Source organism: Triplophysa rosa, linkage group LG3 (assembly GCF_024868665.1).
Source record: "Triplophysa rosa linkage group LG3, Trosa_1v2, whole genome shotgun sequence".
Lineage (NCBI taxonomy): Eukaryota > Metazoa > Chordata > Actinopteri > Cypriniformes > Nemacheilidae > Triplophysa > Triplophysa rosa.
This window is the reverse complement of record NC_079892.1, coordinates 9,008,372-9,027,492: the sequence shown is the minus strand read 5'-3', so window position 1 is coordinate 9,027,492 and position 19,121 is coordinate 9,008,372. Positions and strand designations below refer to the sequence as shown.

Here is a 19,121-nt window from a genome sequence, read left to right as displayed (position 1 = left end):
TTACAACTCGTTCCGTGCGTTTATCAAGGGCGGAACAATTGAAGGGCGGCACGCCAGCTTTCAGACGGGATGCAACAGTGGGCGTCTAGTGATCGGCTATTTTTGTAAGACGTGATAAATCGATCGACCAATCAAGAGGTGTGCAAATAAGCTGGAACGACAGAGCGTACGATATCAAAACAAAATGTTCACGATACTGCAGTGAGCAGGTGGGGCAGGTGCAAGTGAAATAAACCTTGCAACGCACTTCTGTACACAAGCCCACGGATTTTCTTTCTGTTATGATTAATTGGGATACATCTCACGCTCATATTTTATATGATCGTTCACGACGTGCTGCAGTAGAAGCACGACTGTTTATTGTCACCGCGTGCAAAGACACACGACTGAAGCATTGCCGAAGATCTGCGAGAAAAAGAAAAACGCGAACGCGAAGACCATCCGCCCCCTCATGTACAATGCCTGGAATAGTAACAGCACTGCCAGGCTTACTAAATATAGCAACCAGTGAGTGTTAGCATGTCAACTAGGAGCCCGAATGAAGTGGTTTCCACACGTGTGCCTGTTGTGGCTACACATATCGCTATAAATACACTAATAGGCTATGCAACACGTCTTTAATAACTTAGAAATAGATCAAAGTCTTGCATTAACTTTCTTTCTGCCGAATTGCTGCATAACGGTGCGCATGTCACCTGTTCAAGATGCTCTCTAAGATGAGTTCACTACTTTGCACGCTAATGGTTAATTCTCTTACGCAAAACTTCGGGCACGATGAAACGATGCTTAACATTTTAAACGCTCTTGTCTCGTTTCGTACAGCCTTGTTACGAAATAGGCCTATGTATGTGAATGGAGACAAGGGGCTGGATGAAACGTGAAGTGTCCGTGCAATGTGGACAACGCGGCAGTTGCGTTTTTTCTGCCGTTGACTTTGACATTTATTAATGAAAGGCGCATACGTGGCTTGAAAAGTTCGTATCCCAGCTACATTCTGAATAAATCATGGAGGATCATTATTGCATAAATTACTTGCAAAGGAAAGCCTTCACTCCGTTTCTAACACGAGCTTAACATGTTACGCAGGAGGAACATCATGTGACAGCTTGCCCGTTCATAAATATTCACCGTTTCTATTCATGCAGGCTCTTCTCTTGAGGTAGTCATTGTGCCTCGACTCTGAACCATGTGATTCTGACGGGAGGGGGAGATTCTATAAATAGCTCTATAGCTCGGCTTCCATTGACATCATTTAGGCAAGAGAGACGGAAAAATAAACAGAGGGAAAGGGCTGTAAGGGCGAAGATTCTTAATCTAAGCTTGAAATTCAAACAAACCCTCATCAATTTTGATTCCACTCTCCAATAGAAACCACCGGGGCAGTGCTGGTTTCCTAGAACATCTTTGTCTCTCCCCTTAGTGGAAAAAAGAGAGAGGTTGGATGGGTGGGGGAAAACCAAACAAAGGAAAAAGCAAATATTTTGGATTATGTTGTTAATGGAAGGAGAAATATTATGGTCAGGGCTATACCTATGTGAACGAAACAGCGGCGATGCAAGCCATGTCAATGTCTGGCAGGCTCACAGCAACAGTCTAGATTGATGGGCTGTGTCTAGCTCATCAAACTACTGGTTTCTCCACAATGTTTTTTAGATCTAGTCAAGAATGAGTTGTTTAATACTTATTCCAACCAGGGTGTTTCTTGAACATCATACGTAATGTATAAAGTGTTATGTATTCTCGTTTGCTTTTTGTCAACATACGCACAATTGTGACTCTAACGCAAAAAATTGATGTCTTAACTGGTTGCATGGAAGACGCTTCATAAAGTGCTCAAGTCACTCTTGATCAAAAGTGGCAGCTATAGACTGTGGCTCCAACTATTGTTCCAAATGTTTATTGTTTCACATGGTCTGGTCTTTGCCTTTTTAAATCAAAGCTAACCGTTTACTTCGAAAGTCGACTTAAACGAGTCATCTTAGGTCTTTGACCCAGTTAAACCTGCTGCAAAATAATAACTTAGGAGTGGTTAGCAGGTTTGTGATTTTTACTTCAACCGTTCGAGTCACACTCTCTGGACTGCTGTTCCTGTCAAAATTGAGGCAAAGTGGGTTAAATGAGGAGAAGCTCTGAGCGAGCTCAAGCCCACACAGCCGAATTCGGGATATTTTTAGCTTTAGCTGTGGGTGCAAACGTCCAGCTTCATTGTCAGATCAAAGCTACCATTTATAGCACCGTTGGCAGTACATTTATGTATTTTAAGTCAAATATGACACGTTTTATTTTTGCCCTTCATCTAAATATTTACTATTTCACTCCCCCGTTATTACTCGTCACCGCCAGTTTATTCTTGATCCTTCCATTTTAGTAGCAGTTGTCGGAAGACTCATTGGAACATTCAGTTTTGGCGCTACAGTGTCCGTTTTGGAAAATAGTCATCACTGCGCATCCCAATACATTGCATTGTTTGCATAATTATAATGTATTTCAACAGGCTTGCATTTTCAAGTTCGTCAAAGTCGATAAAACTGCATGAAAGCTTGTATTTCTATGTGACTCCCCCAGTTTAAGCACCATGGACAGCGACATCCGACGCATTCTAAAAAAAGTCAACTGCGGGTGACCTGGGCGTCTTTTTGGGGGGAGAATTCAATAGTTTTGAAGTATATTTAACAAATGAATAAATAAAACGCGAAGTGCTATTTTTTTAAGTGAGCTGCAAGTGGTTTGGCGAGGTCCTGAATGGTGTTTGGCGACACCATGCGGCAAGTTGAACTACAAGATTTCGTGATGTTTTTACCGCACTGGTCAAATTAGTGTACTTTGTGTACTGCACACTCGTATATGTTCACTTGTATTGGTATGCTTTGGTATCGTGGTGGCAAGTCTTCCTATAAGACCCTTGCGTTGCAACCTAGTTAACATTGCGCGCTCTCTTGTAACCCGTATGATTTGCAGGTGTTGTTAGAGATTTTAAGAGAAACCCGTTTAGATGCTCTAAGGTACTTTTTATTTAGATGTATGTATCTCCATATTAATCTCTAATCGTCTTCATTCTAGACAGTGTGTTTGCGGATAAGTCAATTTGCACTTTAGTCTAATTACATGAAGTTACATTCCTCGCCACCGATTGTAAAACTGCCAGGCTTAAAACTCTGTTTGGGATAATATATAGGCTAGTGGTGTGTCTGCCGCGGAATCCATGGGAAAACGAGTTTTTCCACTAAGCCAGGCAACAGCAAGGAGGGGTTTCGCTCGGATACTAGCTGTTGCCAGTCGCAAGGGACACACTGTCTTATCTTTCACCCATTTTTGAGTTTCATTTAGCCCGTCTTTGCTTGTTTCAAGCCATTTTCATTACCGAGTGGCTGTCTGAGAGCACAACAGCGATGGTTGTAATCAGCAGCCATAGACTGTGAAGTGGGAGAACCTAAACGTGACGTCAATGCCTAGTAACTGACGCAGCCCTCAAAAAAGAGATTTTGCAAGCGTTAATTGTGATTGTGTATTGCTATAAAGACAACACATATTCTGTTCGCAGTACAACAGATCACGGTTGTCTGTGCGCGCCAGTCCGCGTAAGTTTCTCCCTCTCTCCGTGTGTGTTTTGTTTTTTACGAGCAGCGAATCCGTCCCGAGTTTCCAAGCGAAAGTTGCATGGAGACACGCCGCGTAATAATAAAGAGGACGGTGAGCGACATAAACGAAGAGGGAAAGCGGGAACAACTCGACCCGAGAAAGACCCGACTGATGATTTTTGGCGAACATTTAAGAAGTGTTTAGTCATAAGAGAGAGGGGCATTGAAGCAGTTCGTTTGAAAAAAAATCACTGCAGCGATGCAACGGAGGCGAGTCGGAGCCCTTGCATGGAGTTGGAGAGGCAAAATTTATGTACATTACATGCACTCCACGTAACGCTCCTGAGCGATGTCTTTGTGAGTGTTTTTTTTTTCTTACTGGGCGCTAAAAATAGCATCAGTGTTTGATCGTGGTCCAGAAATAGGCAGAGGGTATCACTTGTATAAAAAGGACTGCGATTCCGAGAAAACTTGGACGTGTTGCTGAGGAGAGATATGAATCAAGGGCAGCATTTGATTTTCATCTTGTTGTTTTTGTGTAACATGGTCACGTTTGACTGATTTTATACTCATGTATGTGTTCTTTCCTGCTTTCAGCAAGGGGTTGCTGCACTGGTAAGTACACACTCACATATGTGTTCTGTGTATTTTATTTTATTTTATTTTATTGCACGGTTTGTTGCATGCATGGTGTAGGGTAATGTGCCATTCCCGCCACTGAAACGTCGCAGATGCAACTGTTTAGTTCACAGTTCGTGCACAGTACGTGTACATCCAGAATAGGTGCTTATTTTTATCCAGTTCTAAAAAATAATATAAACCACTCTCTCTTCAGAGCAGGAATCTCACGAATGGTAAATAACTGAACCGAAAAGCAAATCCAAACTCCTTTGTCTGACGGCGCTGTTGAGCTGTTGATTTTTTTTTTTCACTTTGCCTCTCCGCTACAGTTTTAAATGTGAATGGAAACCGATATAACGCAAGAGTAAGTGGATATCGCTCAAATATGTGAAGGAGAAAATAGGCTAATAAATATAGGTGGAAGACGGGGCGCCAAAGGGAAACGCACCAGCGCAGCCGACGAGGGAAACCCAGTGCCTGCCTGCACAGACTGGTGCTGAGAATACCGTGTGTGGCGTCAAGGGGTTCCGCGCATCCTTTGCCCTGCAACAAAATCGCCCTTAAATGGTCAGCCTCGTTTCGGGCATCACCCGTGAAGGGATGTCACTTGGCTACTCGGCACACGTTCTCCAATTGAAATCTGAAGTTTGAACGATGGTTAGACATTTTTGCAACATTCCCGCCTGCGTTGTTTGAACAGTTCCATCAGTTGTGCTTGAGACTGTGTAGCAATAGGCGGATTCACATGGATTACTCTTCCGCCCACGTCATTTTCATTATACAGTACTGCAATCGACTGTTTTCTATCGCCACGGACAATAATACTGGTCTTGTGCCAAAACCAATGCGTTTACGTTGCATTTAACACTATTTGTGCAGTTCCGCAAAAGAACACCGAGCTGTTGATCGGCAGTTTTGCTGTAATCTTTTAATAAATTTGCAAAACTTAAATTCTGCAGCGTGCACATTTTAACAAAATATCTGTACAGACTCTTGTTTGCAACGAAAGCAGCATACATTTACATTTTCGCAAATCAACACATTAGTGCCTTTTTACATGTTATCGAATTTCAACTCGCTTAAATACTTAAAATCGTACATGCCGATAGTGTAACGTTGTGTGTTCGGGAATTAGTGCTTGTGCCGTGTCTGAAAGACGATATTTACAGGAAAAACTCATTACCTTGACCTTTTCAAAGACACACTGGCTCTCTTTGTTAAACATACATATCCCAGACATAGCAAGATCTTCTTAAGTCAATGCTGGCGTTGTAATTTTAGTGGAAACACGGATTTTATACGAGTCGTGACTGCTATAGTGAGTAATATGTGCGCGTTGGCTGCGTCAGGAGATGCAGTCGCTGTGCGGTGCAGGCAGAAGGGGGAGAATCGTGACTGACTGGAGACGTCCGCGAATGATGCGACCACCCAATAAAATCCTCATAATGGTGGCATATGCTTGATTTTTCGTACACCTGTTACATCTCAATCCTCATCTCTTTGCCTTTAGCCACCTCAACCTCCCCTTGCACCACGAAGGCACAAGAAGAATATCAGTGATTAAGGGGAGGGAGGGGGATCTTTGGCTTTGGGATGCATTTAGACGGGGGTGGGGGCTGTCCAGATATAGATCGTGACCCTCCCACTTCGTATAGTTTCTTGCTTAGAGTTCCAAGAAGGAATGACCAGAGACCGTTGTGAATTTTTTGACAAATGATCCAGCTGCATATGTCGCGTGGATGCACGAAAAGAACTTCACGGGTAAGTCAAATGAAGTCACATTCCACAGCTGGATTAAGTGTATGGCCAAAACATTGTGCTAATGGGATCAAGCAGGTTCTTTTTTTAGAACTGTTGTCATAGTATTGTAAAAATGTTTAATTGATGTTGTAAGGAATTGATGGTTGTAGATGCATTAATGTTTTCGTATTTAATTTAGCAAATTTCTGGAATGTTTATTGTAACAAATATTTTTTATGTTTTTTTGTTGTGCCTGCAAGGGAATGTAAGATTTGATGTAATGTATATAATTTGCTATGTTCTGCTGATAGTTTAGAGACCCCCGTGTCCTCACTGAGTGGTATCAGCCAGTGAACTCTCTGTGGTCATGCAATGAAATTGCCTCAGAAGCCTGTCATGTTGTTGTTGTCGTGTTGACGATGTGGTGTTTTCTTGCTTTACGTGGACGTTTTTTTTTTAATGCTAGTTGCCCGTTTTACGAAACAACCACAGAACGTCCACAATTGCTTAAAATGTAAATCTTTGTTTTGAATGAAAACAAACGACGACGCACGCCACCCTAACATGTGAGTGCCGATAGCAAATCATTTTGAAACGTGACGGGGCGAACAAATTCGTTTGAAAAATATATATGTATAATGTTATTATCTTACACTAAATATTTGTGATCACTTGCGCCAACTAGGATACAATTTGGTTTCCCCTTTCTTTCTGTCTCTCTTTTTTTTTTCAAAAAGGGGGGTCCCTATATGAGCAAGACACCGATTGGTGGATGACGAGTTTTTGTTTGCTCCAATAAGATCTCGCGCTGTTCTCTATTTATTGCGAGCAGATTACAGACTGCTCTCTCCTCACCAAGAGCACTTCAGCGGCACTATCTGCTCAGTTCCACACTAAACGACATCACGGACAAGCGGATATATCGTACCAACAAAATAGCACGGCAAAAACAGAGAAGCTCAATGGTTGATGTATCATGTGTGTGTGTGTGTGTGTGTGTGTGTGTGTGTGTGTGTGTGTGTGCGTGCGTGCGTGTGTGTCTTTGTTGAGATGTAACTATGTCAGTGCGTGTCGGTAGGCAGGAGCGAGGATAAAGAAAGGGAAAATAAACTGGGAACGAGTGAATTCAGGACCGCGGACAGCGCACGCAGAATACGGGCATTTGGATGCTGGCTGCTCAAGCTACCCATGCTCGTAGAATGTGAATGAGTTGGATACAGTTCAGCCACGGAATAGGCTCTCGGTTTCCCGATGGACACAATAGGATTGGGAAACAAGAGAGAGCCATGCGCAAGACACCTGGATGTCACTGTTTGATGTCACGGACTTTGCTGCACGCAGACTGCGATTTGTCTTTTGCGAATCTTTTTGCGGTCTGGGCTTGCTGTTCATATGTATCTAGCTGGGAAGCCCTTACCCCAAAAAGCATTTGCGGAAGGCGCATTCACCGAATTTCCATCGTACGATGCTCCATACACTCCGTGGAATAAAATACTTGCACTATTATTGTTATTTATTACCATTATTATGATTTATATTCATATTTATTGTTGTTATTATTGTATGATTGCATTTCTTTTTAACTAGTATTTTGTTTAACTAATAATTTTCTTCCAGAAATATGTATGCGCTATGTATTGCGGCTCAAATGTAAAGCCGAACTTCTCTGTTACGTCCCCAAAGTCTGAGAATCCTCCCTGTCGAGAGTTATCTGGCGTCTCCAATGCCAGAATGTTTGCTCTCGATAATACGATTCCAAAAGTCACCCAAACAAAACCACAGTTCCACCAACGAGGTTCCAGTTTGCACGTGGGAAAACACAGTGGTCCATTCGGGGGAGAGAGAGGAACGGGAGGGAGGTGGGCATCTCGTTAGTGTGCTATTCACTTAGAAGCCAAACAATATTGAAATGGCCCCGCCCTGTTCGCAATAACATATTAGATACACACCCTGTCGGACGCAGTTTTAATTCTACATTGATTTATTTAAAATTAAAATATCAGCCCATTGACAGAGTATCCGTGTGTGTGAGGGAGAGAGAATGAGAGTGTGAGTTTATAAGAGAACACGTCAGCGTAGGTGCCCAAAGACAACAAGGTTTCACGCAGCCTCGACGCTTTCTTTTCTTTTATTCCCTTCTTTTTACACACTTTCTCCCTCACTCACACACACACAGGTTTTTTGGGAAAAATGACACCTCGATGAAATATGACACACCTACGCATACCCAGGATATAACATGTGGACACGCTGGGTGATGAAGTTTTTTTATGCCATGCAGATCCAGTCCATTGAGAAATTCATAACAAAAAATAAAGTGATGTGTTGTGTGTCACTACAATCTAAGTTATGACACCGCAGGTCCCCAAGTCTTTTATAATGCATTTCCATTTTTGTGCGCTCCTCGCTAACATAATACAGTACAGAATACTTTCCTGTCCCTTGTCCTTTATGTAAGAGTCAGACAAATACAAATGTCCCGATTGCATGCTACAGTTTTTGGAGTTGGAGTCCCTTAGTGATGACAACCCCAAATTCCTTTAGGTCAGACTAACATTCATTTTAACTTGCCTCACGCATTATTCAATTATAGCAGAGGTACATTACCTTCGATTATATGGCTGTAAAGACTAGAACAATTAAGAACCAAATAATACAGGCTTAACTCCCAGAATGACGTGGAGAAAGACGATCGAGGCACTCAATAATCCGTTTGGTAGCGAAATTGGGAAACTCCATCAGAACTTCACCTGACAACGTGGTTTTCAGTCACTCGTTGAGTTTAACGAATGACATATCGTAGTGATGAAATCAATTTGGTCAAAGTAGCAAAAAGTCTAAAAAGGTAGTCCACACATCAAGAAAATAAGCGGGGCTCTGGCCAAAACTTGTTAAAAATGTAAAGAAGTCAAATTGTTTCCCATAAAGTGCAGTATGAAATAATGAAAGTGCAGCTCGTGTTGGGTGTGGACGAGTTTCTTGACCCACGTGTTTCATTCGGTCCCCAGACGAGAGAACCGCTGCTGAGAAAGAATTTACAGGTTGTCTCGTGAAAAAAAGATTCGTTGGCCTTACTATCTTCTATAATTATTGCATATTTGATTATACGAATGCTTGATTGAATAGGTAGCCTATAGAAATATAACAATTTTGCTTGATATCTTAACACCTTTAAAGGTTCGCCGTATTCTTAAAATCGTTTTCTTCTTTTGGCATATCAAAACACTATTTGAAAAGTATATGAAACGTGATTCTGTGTGTAACCAACCACGTAGCTGGGAAAGGCTTTTGTATCCACACTGTCTTGTACCAAGTGTCTCTAACCCGTGTTCACTAAAAACGCGTGAAACCTTTCAAAATACCTAATAACTGTGCATTCACGCACTACTTTGTGTTCTTGTGTCTGTGCACAGGGAAGCGGCAATGAACGACTCAAGCTGCCACCCAACTTTCCCCATCAGTCCGCGCGCGCTGCTGCGAGCTCCGTCCAACTTCTTCAGTGTAACGTCATTGTAAGTTTGCCTCTTCTTTGAGACCGAGAGTTGGCTCATTAATTTTTTACATCGGCCCTTTTGTTCAAAACACTGGCTTCTGTTGCATTTCGTGTATTTCTCCACATTACAACGTTTCGACTGCTGAAGGTTAATTGTTAATGTAAATTGTTACTGTGTCTGAAACTCGACGTCCAGTGTTAGATTCAACCAATACAGGCTGAAGTTGTAACTTAGATGTAACTCATAAAGGTGGGTGTGGCGCCTTGAGTATGAAGACAGTTCAGGTGCATGTACGTAGGCCTTCACTCAATATTTTTAATTACTTTGTTTAAAGAGTGAGAAATATTCTTGACTGAAAGTCATATGCAGACATGTTTTTGTCTTTTTTTCCTAATTTGAATTGGTTTTGCTCATGAGACTTATGAGAATAATTACATCTGATGCCTGCAGAGTTACATGAACACACACGCAAACATACACTAATTTCATAATATATATGATTATGTATACTGTTTTTGAAGGTTATCAGAAGGTTGTTGTGTTTTATTATTGCTAGAAAAAGCACAATTTGAAAATCAATGTTTTTAAGGATGCTTTCAAGCATGCTTTTGAGTAGCTCTCACTGCATGCTTTTTCTTTTATTGCACAGACGTGTTCTGGAAGGCCTCTGTGAAATAGCTGCATCTTATGGAGAGCTTATAAGACCTTTTAGGCTCCAAAATATATATAATATAAAAATCTGTATATAATAATCTGCGTTGCTGTATCTTTGTTAATCATTTCTGCTTTCTCTATGGAGTTCATTATAGTGTGACTCTGAAAAGTATCTGTACCTTTTCAATGTAGTTTAACATGCAGCAGATGGATCATTTTATTTAAAATTTTTTCAAAGAGAAAGAAGTTGAGAGTATTTATCACACACAGAAGAAGTGACAGTATTGCAGACGTTACGGTAGCCTCTAAAATACATAGAGTGAAGTTTTTCTTCTTAATGGAAAGAATTAGTTGGTATTTAAGACATTGGTGTAAACGTCTTACACCTCTAAACAGAAATTACATAGCATACACTTTAAATATATTTTTTTTTCATGTGACTTAAAACTAAACTAGTTACAGATACTCTTTAAGTCATGAATGCTGTTACGCCTATTCTGAAGTAATGAATCATATTATATTGACAATATATTATATTTTTAGTACAGACAGAGATGGACTGCAACACTGGTTTCAATTTTCTTTAAACATCTATACCTATTAAGTACTTATAACCCCTCAGAAAAATATCTGCAATGTGTTTGTCATTCCTTTTTTTAAAATTCAACAGGCTTGCATCTCACCAGTTAATGTGTTGTTTTTTATACCTGTGTGAGGTCAGACCATACATGAAAATTTCACAAGCACAACATGACTATGAACTGTTTCAGTTTCTCTTATATATTTAAACATTGTGCTTTTTTTACTTCTCTCGTACACCCACAAATTCAAAGAGATGTTTAACAATGTGTAACATAAAAATGTTTAACTAAGAACTCACTCAAGACCAAAGTAAAAAATTTAAGCAAAACCAGCGTATAGAATAAAATACAAGCAGAATTTCGAAATCTTCTATGAAGTTATTTAACAGGTTCGCAGATTTACATTACAATACACTTTAGGTTCAAATTTTGTCATAATTTGCACTATTGTTATTATTTGTCACTGTTTTGTTATGTCATTTCCAGTCTCACTCGATGTGTTACTTATTTGTCTGAGGTTTGTCTGAGGAGGAGTAACTGTCATATAAACAGTGTCAAGACATATTCCAGAATGTCCTTACAAACATTTAATGACAAAATGATACCTTACACCATTTCAAAATTTCAGTGACTTTTTAAATGATCTGTAACATCAGTACATTTATACCATGTAAATTCTAAACCTTTAACTGTTATTCTAATCATTTCACATAGTGATGCCTATCAGGGCAGATTAAACTAATTAAAGTGCACAGGAATGATGACATCATGCACATTTGTAGCTTCCTATTCCTTTCTTTAACCTTTCCCAACATTCCCTCCATCCATGCAAAGATGAGTCAGGGAAGGTGTGAGAGATGAGTCAGTTCTGGGCGGAGGTTTAGGTGAGAGGGAGCATACTCTTACTTATGAGCGTGGTCCTGTAACAGGAACATGTCACGACATTCGGCTGCACGTATATACAAAAGTGGCCCATATGTGTGCAAAATGTAACTTGTGTTTTTGAGTAATATTAAATGTCAGATGGTAAAACAAGACGTTCGTCTGTGGGTATAAAGTATTTAGCTGTCAGTTATCTTGTTCAAAATAAATTACACTAAATAGCACGGGACTCTTAATTGGGAAATAAAGCTTACTATTATTATTAGCTATCTATTATTACGAATATATGGTTTTTATTAAAACACATCTCAATATGGTGAAACTTCTGAGATGATTTCCTAGCTTTTGTCATACTGCTTTTGTTAAAATAAACAAGTTGTAATGTAAGAATAAATCTGATGAACTATAACTATAGATTGCAATTTAGATTTATAACTAAAATTGTAATTTGTACCATTGATGTATGTGGTGTTATAAGCTTGTTTAATGTTAAAACAGAGCAATCTAAAATATAATAAAACAATATCAATTAACTAAAAAAACATAACCAGTTGTAAGTAATAAATAACATAACTAAACTAAAACAGTTTTAGGATTATTTCTGTTAAAAAATGCAAATGCTGTGTGTGTGTGTGTGCGCGTTTGTTTCTGTGTGCATACATACCTCATATGTTTTGTGGAATTGCTTTTTAAAGGTTTGCACGTTTTATTTACAGGAAATCTGCTGATGACATAAGGTCCAGAAAAAGACGAAATGTGACAATGAACTAAGAACATACCTCAGGGAAGGGAAAATTAAGCAACGAAAAGTGGCTTTTAAGAGGGTTCACCTACAGGTATAAGTGACACCCGTCCGATTTCACACATACACAAGGCAACATGGGTGTGGCCCATAGCGAATTTATTTATAATGCAAAACTCACTTTCTGCGTTGTTACGACTGTACATCTTCTGTTCTCTAGATTTGTTGGGTGAAACTCAGTCCTCTGCAAATCTGAACTGATTCAAACATGTAATTCAACATCACTTCCATTTTTACAGAGAAGAATTAGTTTCTCTAGAAATGAAGAACAGTAATTAAGAAAGAGAGAGAGGCTACATTTAATGAAATTCAAACACTGTTAGTCAGTTCATGTAGTGTTATGTCATCAAATCCTATTTTAAAATATAAACCGCTTTTCTTTCTTGAAAAAGCAAGTGATCGTGACCAGTTTATCTTCTCAAATTCAGTCAGAATACAATTTTTTCCCGAATTCTTGCAAAATAGTCTAATCACACTGAAATATCCTCCATAAGAGGAAAAATCCTTTCTACATGTCTTTAAAGAAGACAAAAGGTTTTTAGGTGTCCAGAAATCTTTAAAGAACAATTTAGATGTGACAGGTCAGGTTTAACACAGACGTAGTGGAAGTATGAGCTTCAACGGCAGAGAAACAGTTTAAAGCCATAACCATTTAAATGTTGCTAAACAATATGGATATAATTCACTGTATATAAATGAAATCATATCAAAGATTTTTTCTTTGTCAAATATTTAATAATGATATGTTTTAATCTGTTGTAAAAAGCAGGCATGGACGCAACCAAAACAGAGCCACATGTTGGCTAAACAATTGTATTACTTAGATTAATATAAATTATGTTTTGTTAATGTAAGAATATATATTTTATCCCTATACAATGTTGGTATTGAGTACTAATAATGTCCATATATACTATTTGCTTTTAATGATAATTCAACTGAGCTGACCATGAGAACGTCATTCAAATGCAGTACAGCTGGTGTTAAAGTAAAAATAAGAGACTCGAACTACTGATGGTGAATTGTAGATCACTTGTTAAGCCAGTGAATTGATCAGTGTCACTCAGTTTCACCTCAGACGTTGCTTTAGTAAAAGCACACATAAGCCGTCACACAAGTTTTTTGGGGTTTGATGAGATGCACTGACCGTTTCTCTTGCATTTCCAAAATATCCAGAACAAGCAAGACAGATGCAGAAAACAGACGTATAAGCACATACAAGACCATACGTAATGTACTGATCTCAGAGGGTGGTAGGCTGGTGGAGACTTAAAGCTGTTTTTATGTATATATGTATAGTATTATAATTTTTGCTGTGTTTTAGGTTTTATAGTTTTGAGGCATATTAGATTCTCATTAGGTCTATTTTCTATACTGTTGGAATGATGCGGTAAAGCTCATTGCAATATTGATTCTTACGGTTCTTTGTTTGGATTTGATATTGATACTATTTACTGTACTGTATATAGTCAGTTTTTCAGTATCATAGCAGAGGGGATGTAAAGTGGATGTAGTTTGGAGACTTTCATGAGGGGCTTAGTATTACATTGTGCAGGCAAAATCTGTGTGTGCGTGTGCTACACTCTCATAATAAATTAGATGTGTTGTTTCTGTCAGGTGCATACAGTGTGTGTGCATATATGAAATGCACAGGTAACGTGTGTGTGTGTGTGTGTGTGTGTGTGTGTGTGTGTGTCAGGATTCTTTACATTGTAAATACATTCTTTACAATATAATTAAATGTCTGTATATGTTTTCTGTGTAAATCTATGCACAGATGTATATAGGCCTACTGTACTAGTGAGTGTGTGTGTATAAATGTGTATAAATATAAGTGTGACTGAAAGTTGTGTTTGTTTCATCATACTGTGAGAGTGAATGTGTACGTATGTTTCTGTGCCAGCAGGAGTGTGTAGAAATGTGTATGCACGTCTTATTGTGAGTAAGAATGCTTTATAGAAGTGACAGTATACAACACATCTTGTGTTGAAATTTAGTGTGTGCATATATGTGTGTTACAGTGAGTGTGTAATAAATGGTCAAGAAGACGAGTGAAGGGGCAGGTGTTGTGTGCGTGGTGGCATATTTACGTACTAACAATAACACACAGAAGATGCGTATGTGTGTGTAACAGTTGCCAGAATACTTAATAGCATTATTTATGAGTATAAATATATGGATATACGTGTGAATAAATGTTTGTCTTTTCAGTTGTACAGACAATGTAAGCATTCTTTCAGTACTTTTGCGAGTTTTAGTATGCTTTGTATAAACATTTTAATGTCTGTGTGTTTTGTAAAACCTTCTATATAAAATACAAACATACGTATAGTGAATGCGTGTGCTTCTGCTGTTTGTTCAGACAGTGAGTGAGTGTGTATGTATGTGTGTGTTTATTCTGAAAGAATATAAAGGACTGCGTGTATTTCATATGTGAGTGTGTGTTTCAGAAAGCTTTGTACAAACGTACAAAAACATGAACATGTATAAGTGAGTGTATGTGTGTGTAAACGCAAAATATCTGTCAAGTAGGCTAATGTGTGTTTTATAGACATTGTAAATGTGTGTGTGTACATTTATGTCTAAAAATGTACAAGTGTTTTTGTGCATGTATATGTTGAAGCGCGTTATAAAATTATTTAAAGATGTGTGTGTAAAACTGTGTGTGTGTGTGTGTATGAATGCATGCGTACATGAATACGTAAGTGTGAGGGTATGTAAATGTGCCCAGAATTCTGTGTATGAATGTATGCACACATGTAAATGTGTGTGTGTACTGATGAGTAGCTGGGAGGTCGTGCACATGGGTTTAGAGAGAGAGACGACAGAACAGTCGAGACACGTAACGCCATGTGCAACATGGATTTATCAATCTCACATAAAGTATTGTGTTCTGAAAGCATTGTACATTCTGAAAAAATGTAGATAAATTTAGATCTGTTATTTAAAATAAGTCCACGTTTGAGTCAAAATTTAGAGAACAGTATATATAAAGGAAATTATATTTTAGGGCTCAGTGTCTGTTAAAAAACTGATGATTAAATGAGGAAATGAAACACAGAACGTACTTTACAAACAAATCTGTCAAACTGGGGCTATCCCCAATTTTGGAAATAGACAGTGAATATTTTCTAAGCATATTGTTTTCATCCAAAATACTGTATGATGTAAATCTACCTGTTCATTGCACCTTTCTTCTAATAAAATATACATATTTAGTAAAATTACATGTTATCTATTTTAAGCATTGTTGTATGCCCATCAATGTTGAAAACAGGGTGGCGAGGGTTGATTTGACAAATGTCTGTTTTATATTAACTGATATCTACCCAAATTATAACCAAAATAAAAAATGCTTTTGTTTTCTGAGATATAAGGACGTAAATGTACATTTAGACGGTCATGGAAAAGCATGAAAATGACTTCGCTGATATATGTGTGTGTGTGCACGTGTGTGCCATGCTGCTCTGTGTTTTCTTCTTTTTTTCAAAAGCAAACAATATATTTTAAGAACACACTTTTGTGGCAGTCATAGCCTAATGGTTAGAGTCGGACTCGTGACCAGAAGGTTGCCGGTTCGATTCCCAGAGCCGGCGGCTAACGACTGAGGTGCCCTTGAGCAAGGCACCTTACCCCTACTTGCTCCCCGGGCGCTGCAGCGATAGCTGCCCACTGCTCCGGGTGTACGTGTGTTCACCACTTGCTGTGCGTGTGTTCACTACTCTCTGGATGGGTTAAATGCAGAGGTCACATTTCGGGTATGGGTCACCATATCTGACTAATAGGTCACTTTCACTTCACTTCACTTTTAAACAAATGTTTATTTATCTCTTAATGTTATATGAAATGATCCCTGTTGTGTGATCCCTATTTTATGATATCATAAATCTTCATCTGTTGTTTCCTTTGTCTTTTAGACTGTGTCAAGCGTGAGAAAGGCCACAGTTATGAGAATACTGAGTTCCTAAGGTCAGGCATCACAACCAGGACATTGGAGACAGGAAAAAAATGAAAAGGTATGTGAATTGCTTACAGTGTCTGTTATTCTTCTAATCATATAATGCGGCCACGACCTGCTTCAAGTTGGCAGTATATTAATGTGTCTCTCAATAAATTGTATAAAGGAGATTAGTGTGACATTCATTTTATAAATGAAAAATAAACTGATGAATGAAAATGTTGGATTTTCCAAATGAAGAGTGTTGATAGTAATGACAACAACCTGAGTATATACGAAAACTAGAATTTTACATTTGCTATTTATGTAAATGTATATAACTATTTTTAGATCATATACAGATGATGCATATGAAATCATGTTTTTAAAAATATATTTATTCTACTTTTTATGCCTCCACAGGATGAACATCCAGGAAGCCTTGGGATACTACCTTAGGAATGTCTTGTGCACAAGATTAACGTCAAACCAACGTCTGTTTGTGAGCTTTACACCTGTTAATGGAAATTCAGCAAGTTGATTATTTTATAGGAGCAAGATAACACCCTCAGGTATTTAAAGTCTATGTATGTAAAGGTTTTTTGTATAAACTGGACAGCTACGTTTCAGATTATTCAGATATCTGTCACGTGTACATTTTGACATAAAACGCATGTGTTGTTTTGTTCTGTTGTAATCTGCGAATACATTGACATACACGTAGTCTGATTTAATACAGTTTTCTTTTGAACATATTGTGTACCATTGCAAGAAAAAGTCTATGTGTATCTTAAATTGCTTTTGTTGCGCGCGTGCTAATAAAATGCGCTCGCGTAACGTGAGAGCAAAACTCTGCTTGTGTATAATGTAAGAACATGAGGGACATATATATGGATACTTGTTTTCAGCATGTGAGGATTTATAATTGTGTGGGTGGTAGATATTTAAAATAGTTTTCTGATAGTTTGCTCGAAGATGTTTAAAGGAAGTTTGAAGGTTTGATGCAGTGTTGGTGCTGTTAGGGGTCCGCTGTCCACGTCTTGTCGTGCTGAAATGTGCGAAACTGCTGACGTGACGACCTTATTACTCAAAATAAGCTTTTAACTAAATGTTATATTTTATTAAGCAGATGTTTTTATGCATTTTGCCTCTGCATATGTATATTAATGTGTATATTGTGTTGTGTACGTATATAGAAGTTTGAATAAAAGTTGTAACTTTTTAGCAGTGGTCTCGACTAAAATAAGACTGAGTGATAACGTTGAGACCCCTTTGTTTTAAACTCTTATCTGAGCAGTACAGGGACAAGGGATAACAAAATTGAATAAAACAAAGATCAGTGGCGTCGAGCTAGTTTTAGAAATCGTCTGTGGTACGTAGGTTAGTGTGTGTACAAGACGAACACAGGAATATAAATGAAAACGTGTGTTTGTTAAAAGAGTGACCGAGAGGTTGCGTGTGTATGCGTCAGTGAGGATGTGTTTGAAAATTGTGATTAGACAGTATGCATTAGTTTACTAGTACACGGACTGTTAAAATAAAATCTAATCGATATTTTACGTCAGTCATCAAAGTGTTACAATAGCTAAATGTATACTGTGGTTTAAACATTGACCTTATACTGTGTATCTTTATTTGTGCTCTGCATATGTTTTTAATGCTGTACTATTGCTTTACCTTTTTATGATTATTTTAATTTATATGAATAGTCTGTAGTGAACTGTATAAAAGTAAGCGAGGCTGCTGTTTAAAGCATGCAATGTCGAAGACGTCGTAGCTGTAACTCTCGTGAGTGCAGCTGTTTTATGTATTTCTGGGTGTTTTTCTGAGTTGTGCAATGCAAGGACACTGAGGAAAAATATAGTAAATGAACTGTTTAATTCTGACTAATTGTTCTGTTATTTCACTACAAGAAACAAATGTTTTTGTGATGTAGCAAAATACGAACGCTCGTGTATGCTTGACAAACATATACGACTGAAATGAATTGCCCATTTTGCAGTCACGCTGCTGTCTTTGTTTCCTGACCCGTCAAATAAAAAGTCTGTCATTACTTTATTCTTGCCTCTGTTTTTATCTGTCTGTTTTAATTAATTGATGACGTGTGGAAATAATTTCTACATTTGGTATATTGTACATTATTGTAAATGTTCGTATTTTTAGAGCTTTGAATTATAAGAAAAAAAAGCACGAGGACAGTGCATAGATGAAGTGTCAACATTCTACAGCCAGATGTGCTTACAACTTGAAATACTCGCATTAAAATGCATTTATTCGACATAACGGACATGTTTTGTACTTAGCACTATGTGCTTTACATGTTATATGCGTTACTTCAATTGTGCACGTTTCGGTGGGCTTATGTTTTAGGTTAAGTTTCAGGTCGTGATCAAAATCAAATGGCGACAGTGGACGTGCTGTAGTGATCCAGTCTGTAGTAGTCTGACTGAATGTGTATGTCTGACACAGCCCTGAGAAGCTAGACAGGCAAAAAGCCAAAATTCCGATTAATACGTTTTACTGCTTTCAAAACTCGCGTATACCTAACGTACTGGCAGTCTTGTAACACACGGGTGTGTGCGTGAATTAAAAATGTATTTCACAACGCTGTACGCGGATTTTTCACAGATTGCTCACCAGCATACCGTCAACGTGCCTGTGTGTGTGTGTGTTTACATAACCAGTCTCTCTTCCGTTCGCGTTGAGAGTTCTCGCGATGCTTCAGAACAGAGACGTGTGGTAATTGTAGTTCTACGCGCAACGAAAGCTACGCAAGAGCTCCCACCGTTTGAATTGTTACAAATAAATGCGTATACGTTACAAAATACATCC

General features: G+C 38.4%; 1 long non-coding RNA gene across 4 annotated transcripts; it reads left to right on the top strand.

Moving 5' to 3' along the window:
- The first annotated feature begins 2,899 nt into the window (after nt 1–2,899).
- Nucleotides 2,900–18,337, top strand: LOC130551631 (uncharacterized). 4 transcript variants are annotated; one of them, XR_008962641.1, is made up of 6 exons: nt 2,900–3,002; nt 4,176–4,193; nt 9,353–9,451; nt 12,267–12,386; nt 16,270–16,368; nt 16,713–18,337. It is a non-coding gene; the product is annotated as an uncharacterized LOC130551631 (long non-coding RNA). The 4 variants fall into 4 exon arrangements; XR_008962642.1 differs by lacking the exon at nt 2,900–3,002 and adding an exon at nt 3,220–3,578; XR_008962639.1 differs by lacking the exon at nt 2,900–3,002 and adding an exon at nt 3,589–3,935.
- The last annotated feature ends 784 nt before the right edge of the window (nt 18,338–19,121 follow it).